At 42.6% G+C, this 13,258-nt stretch overlaps 1 protein-coding gene across 1 annotated transcript in view; it reads left to right on the top strand.

Annotated features, from left to right (window-relative positions):
* Positions 1-13,258, top strand: part of LOC126272026 (retinol-binding protein pinta-like) — a 91,700-nt gene that overhangs the window by 45,686 nt on the left and 32,756 nt on the right. The gene's annotated exons all lie outside the window — the stretch shown is intronic.

The following is a 13,258-nucleotide window of genomic DNA, read 5'->3' as shown; positions in this document are numbered from 1 at the left end:
CGACCGTTGCGGTCGCGTGGTTCCAGACTGAAGCGCCTAGAACCGTTCGGCCACACCGGCCGGCTATTATCGGTTTCGAATGTTTTGTTCATCAGATGGCTGCATTGTAATTTCAGAACGAATTGTTGATCAGGTTCTCAGTGCTTTGAATGCAATGAAGACCTACAGCGAAAACATTTCAAGCTTAAAAATTTTCAAATAGAAGTGAAAATCGGGGATGAATTGAGTTATAATTATATGGTAAACTTTGACAGTGCGTTAGGAATTTTTATTAAAAAACACGCAACACAGGGATAATAGCATGTTTGTTCAAAGCAATATTTTGTGTTAGACAGAAAAATGTTGTAATTCATAGTAACTAGGTAAGAAATATTTAACGTTTTAGTACATGTACTATGCATTTATCACACAATTCTATCTTAAATATATTCTCAGTTTTGATTTCTTTTCCAAAAATTTACTGGTTTGAAATTTTTACTTTGTAGGGTAACATGGCATTCGAATTATTAAACAGCTGAATAACAGTGCGTCCTTTAAATAAATTGCTGCCAACTAATGAATGCTGCAATAAATACGTAAAAGAAACATTTCTTCAAGTTAGCTGCTTTTACAACATAACTTATAATAGAGACACAGCATCCGAATAACGGCATCTACTGGTGAAATACCTATTATACTTTGTTTCTCTGCACCGTACGTTTACTTTACGGAGTATGTGAAGCTACCTGCGTAATCGCATAAGAAAGTGATCAAATTATTAGGATCCTGCATAGCGGACTCAACACTACACAGCGGAAGTGTGAACATAGCACGGAACAGCACTGCTCCTGTGATTGGAGCCATATTGCACTTCCGCGCATCGGTGAACCAATTGCTCTTCTATGCTCTACTGTCCTTCCACAATTTATTCTCATGCAGGCACAGAGTCAGGCGCAGTGCAGGTTTCACACTGTCCAGCCCATGAACCACTCAACGGCATGTAAGAAAGCCCAAGGACGACAAAATATTACTGACGATGTTTATGTCCGGGGCGTGTCAGTTGGTATGGCTCTGGGCACTATGGGATTTAACTTCTGATGTCATCAGTCCCCTAGAACTTAGAACTACGTAAACCTAAATAACCTGAGGACATCACACACATCCATGCCCGAGGCAGGATTCGAACATGCGACCGTAGGAGTCACGCGGTCCGGACTCAAGCGCCTAGAACCGCTCGGCCACAGCGGCCGGCAGTGATGGACAAAGAGAAGGAGAAAAAGGAGAAGATGGACCTAGACAGTGGTAGAAGGGGATTAGGGCGTATATCCATTTCCTGTATCTAGTAGAAATGTGCGCTTTCTCTTTTGATACTTTCACATGTAACCAGACTGAGCCACAACAACGTGTGGCCAGGAACAGCTAGCAGAAACATAATGACACTTAGCTTCCCTTCAAGGAAATACATTGCGCTTTTCATTTCCAGTAAGAGGAACTGCAGATTTGGCACTTATGCAATGTATTGACCGCTGATACAACCTTCTAATCAATTTTTCGTGCGTCTCACCTACCCTCACCCGCCGCATTCGGACCATTTAGTGCTTCGGTAGTTTTCCTCCAGTCTTATTTCCTTTATTTCGGCATTCTTGCTGTGTGTCTCTTGGATCCTAGAAAAACTTATGATACCTATATTTGTTCTGTCGCCAACATTACGATCTGTTCAGAACACTCCACCGCTCATGGAACCCCTGTTAACATCAGAAGTGGCAAATGAAAGATTTCTGCAATGATAGCGTCGAAGCGGAGAAGACGTAAGCTTCCTTTAACGGTTTTCGAAAAGACCGACTAGCAGCGCAACACGAGCCAACACTAGCGAATCCGAACCGAACACGACAGAATTCATCTCGCTCGCGCTCGCCTACTGTCTATACGAGAGATAATTGTCGTTCGCTGATTGTCGTTCGCTCTGGGTAAACCACACTTCGCGTTTTACACAGCTTCTGCCCGTTGCCTGTTCCCTGGTGCGCCTTGCGTCCGCGAGCAACTTCATATAACCTACGGAGACAAATCATGACTCTTTGATGTCGTACAGTTAACCATACCATGCCTCAATGGACTCTTATTTTGCCAATGATTCCACCCTACAAAATTCTGTTAATCTATGCTTGCCTCGCTAAATGTGGGTATTAAGAATAATGCACAGAAGAAACTATCTGCATTAAATTTTTTGTTGTTGTTGCTGCTGTTTTCAATTCTAAGACTTATATGTTGCAGCTCTCCGTGATAGTTTATTCTGTGATAGCCTCTTCCTCTCTGAATAACTACCGCAACCTACAGCGATGAGCCAAAACATTATGACCACCTGCTTAATAGTTTGTTTGTCCGTTTCTAGAACGAAATATAAACCGTGATTTATTTTCAAAGAATATTCTTAAGGATTTATTTTATTTACTAGCGATTCATAAAGAACATTATCACATTTAATCACACTATACAAGCATGGAAATACTTGCCACTGAGTAGCTGATGAAATCATAACCAAATTCCTTTTAACAAATGGGAATTTTATTCACTTTAATAGTGCCTAAAAGCATTTTTTTTTTAAAAGAAACAGATTTAAAATTATAATCAGAATGCACCCTCTAAATATCAAAGTTACAATTTATTCACGGGCAGAAAGAAACAAATTTTGAATGTATGAGGTTTCGGGCAGAGACCTTGCCGCTCCCTTTTGACACGGCCGTAGTTAAGACCGCTTACAAAAACCTCTGAAATACTACACTGGTGCAAATCTGCAACACACCAATTGCTTTAAACTAACAGTTTTAACAATTTACACACGCATACAAACTATGTACTCCCCGTAGGAGGAATGGAAATGGTACAAAACACTTACAATTAAAATATTAATCTTGCCACCGAAGGTGCAACTTGATTTTTTAACTGCTAAGAAAAGTCTTATGGTAGAAGGGTGGCAAGCTCCGTTATGTTTCCATTGATCGCCGATCGAATGGCGATGGTCCTGTGCACATTGCAATTGTAATGGATGATGTCATTGGATCAACATGTTAACACGTAGAGGTGGTGCACTGCGGAGCTCCATCTTCAACAACATACGACGAAATGTGTGCTCCGAAATACTTGCGCATGCACGAGTATTGTGCTCTTTCGGCAGAGATGCCACAGATCATCATCTATCCCACTTTACAGACCAGATAAGCCACCAAATCCCACCTTCCGTGAAGAGTCACCGACTTCCAACCAATTATTGCCTAGTGGTAGTTTCACAGCCTTTCTACGTCTTTCCGTAGGTTCTCACGACAACAGCGCTTGAATATTCGTCCACAGGTGCCCTGCGTCAAATTCGCTTATCTCAATGGATTCCCAATTTCCAGCCCGTATTTTCGCTAGTGTGATCCCCCATCGATCTCCACTGCGCTTACGCACTCTTCATAGCGTGTCACGTTCCAGCAAAGTCACCAGGCGGCATCCACCCTCCCGGTCGTAATGTTTTGTCTTACAGTGCACATCCACTTGAGACTTGTTACTACGTTCTACATCTACATCTACATGACTACTGAGCAATTCACATTTAAGTGCTTGGCAGAGGGTCCATCGTACCAAAATCATATTATCTCTCTACCATTCCACTCCCGAACAGCGCGCGGGAAAAACGAACACCTAAACCTTTCTGTTCGAACTCTGATTTCTCTTATTTTATTTTGGTGATCATTCCAACCTATGTAGGTTGGGCTCAACAAAATATTTCCGCATTCGGAAGAGAAAGTTGGTGACTGAAATTTCGTAAATAGATCTCACCGCGACGAAAAACGTCTTTGCTTTAATGACTTCCATCCCTACTCGCGTATCATATCTGCCACACTCTCTCCCCTATTACGTGATAATACAAAACGAGCTGCCCTTTTCTGCACCCTTTCGATGTCCTCCGTCAATCGCAACTGGTAAGGATCCCACACCGCGCAGCAATATTCTAACAGAGGACGAACGAGTGTAGTGTAAGTTGTCTCTTTAGTGGACTGCCAATGAAACTCAACCTTTGGCTCGCCTTCCCCACAATATTTTCTATGTGGTCCTTGCAACTGAAGTTGTTCGTAATTTTAACACCCAGGTACTTAGTTGAAATGACAGCCTTGAGATATGTACTATTTATCGAGTAATCGAATTCCAACGGATTTCTTTTGGAACTCATGTGGATCACCTCACACTTTTCGTTTTTTAGCGTCAACTGCCACCTGCCACACCATACAGCAATCTTTTCTAAATCGCTTTGCAACTGATACTGGTCTTCGAATGACCTTAATAGACGGTAAATTACAGCATCATCTGCGAACAACCTAAGAGAACTGCCCAGATTGTCACCCAGGTCATTTACATACAGTAGATCAGGAACAGCAGAGGTCCCAGGACGCTTCCCTGGGGAACACCTGATATCACTTCAGTTTTACTCGATGATTTGTCGTCTATTACTACGAACTGCGGCCTTCCTGACAGGAAATCACGAATCCAGTCGCACAACTGAGACGATACCCCATAGACCCGCAGCCTGATTAGAAGTCGCTTGTGAGGAACGGTGTCAAAAGCTTTCCGGAAATCTAGAAACACGGAATCAACTTGGGATCCCCTGTCGATAGCGGCCATTACTTCGTGCGAATAAAGAGCTAGCTGCGTTGCACAAGAACGATGTTTTCTGAAACCATGTTGATTACGTATCAATAGATCGTTCCCTTCGAGGTGATTCATAATGTTTGAACACAGTATATGCTCCAAAACCCTACTGCAAACCGACGTCAATGATATAGATCTGTAGTTCTATCGATTACTACTACTACCCTTCTTAAACACTGGTGCGACCTGCGCAACTTTCCAATCTGCAGGTACAGATCTATCGGTGAGTGAGCGGTTGTATATGATTACTAAGTAGGGAGCTACTGTATTAGCGTAATCTGAGAGGAACCTAATCGGTATACAATCTGGACCTGAAGACTTGCCCGTATCAAACGATTTGAACTGCTTCGCAACCCCTAAGGTATCTACTTCTACTCTACTCATGCTAGCAGCTATTCGTGTTTCAAATTCTGGAATATTCCATTCAAGACTTAGCGTTCTTCTAGAGTCCCCCCCCCCCCCCCCCCCCCCGAACACAAGCATGCACCCCAACACAAGCATGCACGCACGCTCACACACACACACACACACACACACACACACACACATTTTCTTCCGTTGCCAAGTTAACAATTCCTTTATTGGGCAGGATGTGTAGACATTTCTTTTTCTTCAGCTCGATTCATTACCACCTTTTGTTATTCGATTTACCAATCTAACGTTCAGCATTCTTCTGTAGCACTCTATTTCAAAAATCCTCTTTCATCTTCTTCTCTGAACTGCCTATTGACGACATTTCACTTCCGCATTCTTGTTAAATATCACCAGAAGAGGCTTCCTAAGACTTAAATTGATATTTAATCTGTAAAGATGATATACGTTTATTCATTGCACAAATATATTATACTAGAACTGACATGTGATTTCATTTCCACGCAATTTGGGTGCATAGATCCTGAGAAATCAGCACCCAGAACAATCACCTCCGGCCGTAATAACGGCCTTGATACGCCTGGGCATTGAGTCAGAACTTGGATGGCGTGTACACGTACAGCTGCCCATGCAGCTTCAACACGATACCACAGTTCATTTACAGGAGTGTCTGTCGTATTTGTGACGGGTCAGTTGCTCGGCCACCATTGACCAGACGTTTTTAATTGGTGAGAGATCTGGAGAATGTACTGGTCGGGGCAGCAGTCGAACATTTTCTGTATCCTGAAAGGCCGGCACAGGACCTGCAACATGCTGTAGTTCATTTTCCTGCTGATATGTAGGGTTTCGCTGTGATCGAATGAAGGGTAGAACCATGGGTCGCAACACATCTGAAATGCAACGTCCACTGTTCAAAGTGCCGTCAATGCGAACAGGAGGTGACCGAGACGCGTAACCAATGGCACCCCATACCATCACTACGGGTGTTACGCCAGTATGGCGATGACGAATACACGCTTCCAATGTGCGTTCACCGCGATGTCACCAAACACGGAGGCGACCATCATGAAGCTGTAAACACAATCTGGATTCATTCGAAAAAATGACGTCTTGCCATTCGTGCACCGAGGTTCGTCGTTCAGCATCGCATGGACTCCTATCTGTGATGCAGCGTCAAGGGTAACCGCAGCCATGATCTCTGAGCTGATAGTCAATGCTGCTGCAAACGTCGTCGAACTCTTCGTGCAGATGGTTGTTGTCTTGCAAACGTCCCCATCTGTTGACTCAGGGATCGAGACGTGGCTGCACGATCCCTTACAGCCATGCGGATAAGATGCCTGTCATCTCGACTGCTAGTGATACGAGGCCGTTGGGATCCAGCAAGGCGTTCCGTAATACCCTCCTTGACCCACTGATTCCATATTCAGCTAACAGTAATTGGATCTCGACCAACGCGAGCAGCAATGTCGCGATACGATAAACCTCAATCGCGATAGACTACATTCCGACCTTTGTCAAAGTCGGAAACGTGATGGTAGGCGTTTCACCTCCTTACACGAGGCATCACAACAACGTTTCACTAGGCAACGCCGATCAACTGCTATTTGTGTATGATAAATCGGTTGCAAACGTTCTTCATGTCAGCAAGTTGTAGGTGTCGCCAGCTGCGCCAACCTTGTGTTAATGCTCTGAAAAGCTAATCATTAATCATTTGCATATCACAGGATCTTCTTCCTGTCGGTTAAATTTCGCGTCTGTAGCACGTCATCTTCGTAGTGTAGCAATTTTAATCGCCAGTAGTGTAAGTGAGCTCTTCAGTTGGCGTCATGAGTGTGAGTGCACCTGGTACTCGTTTTCCGACTAAGGAAAATCCTCTGCAGTACCAGTTAACAAACTCTCTCTTCTACCTAGCAGCCAGACACGCTGACCACTCACAGGCATACTGAATTGACATTAGATGTTAAGAAATTCCTCTTTTTTTTCATAAATGCCTTTCTTCTTACTGACAATCTAAATTTTATATCCTCTCCACTTCGGTAATCATCAGTTATGTTAGTTTCCAACTGCGAAACTCATCCACTACTAATTTTAGATTCTCATTTTTGAATCTAATTATCTCTCTATTTAATTCTATTATACTTCATTACCCTTGTTTTATTTTTGTCGATGTTCATTTTATCTCTTCTGAAGACATTGTATATTCCGTTCATTTATTCTTCCAAATCCTTTGCCGTCTCTGACAGAATTACAGTGTCACTGACAAACTTCCAACTTTTTATTACATCTCTATGAACTATAATTACCTTTAAAATCTTCTCCTTCGTTCCCTACACTATATGCTCAGTGCAAAGATTAAATAACGTCGGGGAGAGGTTACAACGTTGTCTCACTCCCTTTTCAACTATGGCGTACCTTTCACGCCCATCGACTCAACTGCAATTTGGTTTCTGTACAGCTAATAGGTAACATGTTCCCCGAATTTTATCCCAGCTACTTTCAGAATTTGAGAGTGTAGTCCGATCAACATCGTCAAAAGCTTTCTCCTAATCTACAAATGCTATAATCGTAGATCTGCCTTTCTTCAGTATGTGTACTAGATTAAGTCGTAAAGTCAGTATTGTATCACGTGTTCGTACATTTCTCCAGAACCCACTCAGACCTTCATCGAAGTCGGCCTCTGCTACTTTTTCTATTCATCTGTAAATTTTTTCTATCAATGTTATGCACCCGATGATTAGAAATTGGTGGTTCGGTAATATTCACACCTGTCAGTACGTACCATCTATACAATTAGACGTCTGACAGTATTTCGCCTGTCTCATATATCTATTAATTTGTCATGGCTGGCTCTCCCTAAGATATCTATTATTCAGAAGGGGCCCTGTTTTCACTCACATCTCTCAGTGCTCTGTCAAATTCTTTTCACATTATAGTATCTCCCAGGGCATCTTCACCTGCTTCTTCTTCTATGACACTGTTCTAGATTCAAAATGGTTCAAATGGCTCTGAGCACTATGGGACTTAACTTCTAAGGTCATCAGTCCCCTAGAACTTAGAACTACTTAAACCTAACTAACCTAAGGACATCATACACATCCATGCCCGAGGCAGGATTCGAACCTGCAACCGTAGCGGTCGCGCGGCAGTGTCCTAGAGTTTTTTGTCCTTATAGAGACAGTAGATCTATCCTGTACTTAGTGCTCGCTTTCCTTCTGAGCTCGTGATATTCATGCAAGTGCTTCTCCGTCTTCCGATGTTCTCTTTGATTTTTCTGTGTGTGACATGAATCATTCCCTTAGCTGTGCCTGCTTCTACAGCCTTGCATTTGTCTTCTAGCGATTCCTGCTTTGCAGCACTCACTTCCTGTCAGTCTCATTCTTAGATATCTTTATTCCTTTCCCTTTCTTCTTTTGTTGCATTTTTATATTTTCTCCTTTCGTCAATTAAGTTCGATAACTTATCTTCTAAAGATTTCTGCAGGGCCTTGTCATTTTACCTATGTCGTGCTCTGTTGCCTTCCTTATTTCATTTCTTAAGGCTAACCTCTTGCCTTGTCTTGCATTCCGTTCTCCATTTCAGTCCAAGGGTGCTTGATGCCCCGACAGAAATGTTCAATAGTATGTGGTTCTTTCGACTTACCCACGTCCCAACATCTCAATTTTCTACAATTCTGAAATTCCTTAAATTTTAACTCAAGTTCATAATTAATATATTCTGGTCAGAGTGCACATATGTCCACCAAAATCTGGTTTCAAAATCTATGTCCTTCCGTTATATAATCAGTCTGAAACCTTCCAGCGTTCCCAGGTATCTTCTACATAAACAGTCTTCTTTCACACTGAAACGAAGTCTTGGCGATGATAAAATTATGCCCTTTGAAAAATTATAACAAGCGACTTTCCGTGTCGTTCATTCCGCTTAATATTTGTTCTCTTAGTATTTTTTCTTCTCTTTCTTTTCCTGCCATCTCTTTCCTGTCACTCAATTAAATTTTCGTCTCCCTTAATCCTCTTAATGATGTTCATTATCTCATCCACATTCTTTCACCTCTCTATCATCTACGTATCTAGTTGGCATATGAACTCGTACTGCCGTGGCACGTGTTTGCTTCCTGTCTGTCTTGGCTACAACAATACACTCACTATCCCTACTTGCATTCCTGTTTTCTTATTCATGATTAAACCTATAAAAATTTATAAATGCTCTAACATAGCCACGCGATTAAGGGATCCAGCGTCCTGCACTCCAATCCGTAGAATACCAATAGTCCTTCATTACTTGGATGAGTAAAGAGCCAGTTGTCTTTAAAAAAGTGGTGTTTTCCATATTGGTGCTGATTACATGTCAATAGATTGTTTTCTTTGAGGTACCTCATAACGGTGGAACACAGTGTATTTTCCAAAGTCCTAGTACATATCGATATGAACGATATGGTCTTATAATGCAGCGGACTACCTCTGTTCCCTTTACTGTATATTACTGTGAGCTATGCAAGTTTCCAGTCTTTAATCAAACGAACGATTGCTTATGGTGGAGCTTATTCATCAGTCTTCTCTGAAAGGAATGTTTGCTTTATTAAGTGACTCACGTTGCTTCGCTACCCCAAGAGTATGGCATGCAGTGAGAGGTGTCCCTCTTCAATGTATAAGATTTGGCTCGTTTTCACGTGATGGGGAGGGGAGATGGTGGAAGAGTGCAGAAGAGTGCATGCACAGTAACGTGGCGAGTAGGTGCTCAGTGATTGGGGCATGCGTGGAGAGAGAGCCAGTGCTGAGGATTGTGGGCAGGTGCTGCTTGCGAAACTCTGAGTGGTGGAGGGGTAGTGCCGTTCCAAATTGAAGCCTATGCTCACATTTTTCGTAAATATTAAGTGGATCCACTCCACGACTACACTTGCATGTTGACCATCCAGAAAGATCTACTGTCACCTTTGCTTCGGTTAGTATCTAAAACTAATTCCGCTGAAAATGTAACAAAAGCAGTGATATATTTTCGGCTGTCTTGTTTGCCATTTTTGTAAGTTATGGAGAACAGTCAGGGGCGAATTTTTAGTGAAACCTACATTTCTCTTGTTACCATGTTCAAATTTCTTTCTTTTACCAAACCACAGCGGAGATTACACAAGATCATCTCACTATCATGCTGTGCAGACGAAATTCTGAGAAAATTCTGAAAAAGCAGTTCATTACTTTTAGGAATTGAAGAACTGAGAAAAAGAAAGGTCAACAGCTTATGAAAAAGCACATCCCCGGCACAGCCCATAGCATTTCTCATTTTAGCAGCTAATGATGCCCCTTCAGAATGACATTCTTTTGACAAGACTGTTGTCAATGGAATAACATGGTAGATAATGAAGTTTTGCATAAAACCACATGGAAGATACTCTCCTCTTTGTGTGTTATAATTTGTCCAAATATGATTTCGATAGCTCAATCCGTTTATGAAATATTAGTAATACTGTGGATATTTCATTCTGGCGTTTTCATTGGGACACGCGACTGCTGACGTGTGAGCAACATCGGATCAATTTTCTCGAGATTGGCGGCAGATAGAGACCTCCATACAATTCTAAAGAAAAATTCAGTATATTAGCTAAATTTAATACTCAGCAACATATTTCATAATATGCCCCAATCATAAACTCACTACTGCTCCTACTTTTGTTCACACACTTTTTCGCGTAGTGTCTTACTTAAACGCAAATCCCACAATAACTATGACCAGTAACTAAATGTTGGGAACTTCACCATTAAGCGGAAATATAAAGCCATAAGTAATGCAATTTTTTTTCTAAATAGTTTCCGTGAAATAGTTTGAGAAAGATTGCAGGGCGCGCGCCTCGATTCTGCCACCATGGTATGTCACCGACTATCTAAAAGCAGGCAGACAATGTTTCGAAGAAACGAATGAGCTTTCCCAACGATTTGGGCGAAAATTGTTCACTGCGCATCGGCCACTGTATTCTTCATGGACTATAGTAGTAGGGGTAGTGGTGGTTCTCGGACACTCAGACTATATCCACCATCCCAGGACATGTAAACAGACATGAAGAGACTTGGGCTATGTCTGCCACGTTTCATTTCTTGTTGGAAGGGGTAGGGACAGGTTCTTATACAAATTATAACATAAGGAAAAAATGGAAATGAAGTCCCATGCTTCTTGACAGAGCATAGGGGAACGCTGCAGGAGACCCACACCGCCATACTAGAGAAGGTCCTAATGGAGGTAATGGGAATTAATGATACTTATGAGGACGACACGACAAGACGCAGTTACCTTTGGGCAGGTGAAAATCCCTGTGCCCGCCGGGAATCCAACTCAGGACCCTGTGCTTGGGGAACAACAACGCTACCGCTAGACAACGAGTGGCGGCCAGTTACAAAAAGAAGTATTCCACATTTTTGGTAGTGTTGACCAAAACAAGACAAAAGTGTCCGGTAAATATTTGCTCTAAATTGTAATCGCCTAACAGCCATGAGGGCGTACTTACCTTCACTACTGTGATACACACCTCTTGTACTGGAAGCTCCTTGCTCTTAAGAACGACCGACACATTGCAGTACACAAATGAGGACACATTCTTTGTTATTGTGCATGAATACAGTCTGGCACCGAGCGCCGTCGTCTCGAATCCGCGCCAAACGGCATGGACCTCAGTTACCAGTAGAGGTCTCTGCAGCTTTCATGCCGTAAGCCGTGGCTGCGCATGCCCCTGGCCCGCGTATAATGTAAAGCCGTCGGCACGCGGACCGTGCTGTCGAACGTTAACGTTCAGCGTGCCAAGTTCAACGTGCTGCTGAACGCTCAGCAACGAAGTGACTCGTGCACACGGGACGTGGACCCTGACGTGGTATACGTGATCGCAACGCACTCCAGTGGCAGTTGAAGGACGTTTCTAGTTCGTAAATCACACTGTTTGCTCTACGGGCGCGAGTAAAATTCCCATTTTAGCTCTATTAAAGCGCACATTTCCTCCATTCTTCACGAAAAGGAAAGTACCACGTCCAGTCAATAAGGAAGCAGGGTTGTAAAAGTTCCATTACAAACAGTGCGGTACAAATTTGGAATACTTCTCTGCATAACATAAATATTATTTCACCATTCCCACATTTTGGTAAAACCCCAAGGTCACTCTTACTTGGTCACTGTTCTTACCCAGTAGCAGAATCTTTGAAACATGTGAATTACGAACCGTAAAAGAAAAAGGAGAAAAATAACTTTATACAAGTAGCGCAAGCTGTCCTGTAGATTAAGCCAATCGAACAAAGTCACCCCTCAAAAAAAGTGAACTTATATTTACATAACATCAAATATTATAGTATATACTTACATTAAACTAATAATAAAGTGTCAGAACCTAATAAAACCGCGAATGCTAGAAAAAAAAATTGGAAGTGGCAAAAGGCGAAACCACTCCCCAACTGACAGCTCAGTTCAAGCTTGTGACGCAACCCATTACGCTAAACCAATATCACACCCTACGAATTTAATCACATTGTTGTACCCTTGCTGAAAACCTTACTCGTAGCTATGTTGCTAATTGCAATTTAATTATAACAAATTGACGAAGAACAGTGCGTTTTGGGTGGATCTTCAGTGTGTCGTTGCCTTCAAATAGCCTGATCTTATAACACATAAGTTACAATAGTTCTTTTGCCACGAATATGATGATTCTCATTATTTTATTGGAACGAATCACACAGTTAACAACGCGTTTTCCAGTGATTCTCAATTTGCTGGTGCTCAGAAACGGAATATATACATATATGCTTGAAATGAATGCCAATATGGCGCCTCACAACTCTGTACTGAAGGGAGACGGCGTGCTTGTGACGTAGGAGGCGCTGTGCCATCTCATTGGTCAACTCTCAGACTCACGCTCAGAATATCTGACATGCCAGATATTGCTCTGCACGTTCGGGAATACTTCCGAACGTGCTATTCCACGCTATGACGTCAGAAACTCGGCACGCTCAACGCTCAACGTTCGGCTGCACGGTCCGTGTGCCGACGGCTTAAGGGCACCAGTGTAGAGCACGTGGTCCCAGAAGCCAATAGCGACGTACCCTATCATGTATTTAATGACCTGCCTCTCAGTCAGCGAGGCCGCCTGATGGTCGCGTGTGTCTCAGACACCGTGCCCACCTATTTCCGTGTACTAGCGGACGTTGTTAATTTCGTGAGGTTTTCGCTTGTGAGCCCGTTGCTTCTTGCGTGTTGTTGT

Source organism: Schistocerca gregaria, chromosome 5 (assembly GCF_023897955.1).
Source record: "Schistocerca gregaria isolate iqSchGreg1 chromosome 5, iqSchGreg1.2, whole genome shotgun sequence".
NCBI classification, from domain to species: domain Eukaryota; kingdom Metazoa; phylum Arthropoda; class Insecta; order Orthoptera; family Acrididae; genus Schistocerca; species Schistocerca gregaria.
This window is presented reverse-complemented; position numbering and strand designations above follow the sequence as displayed.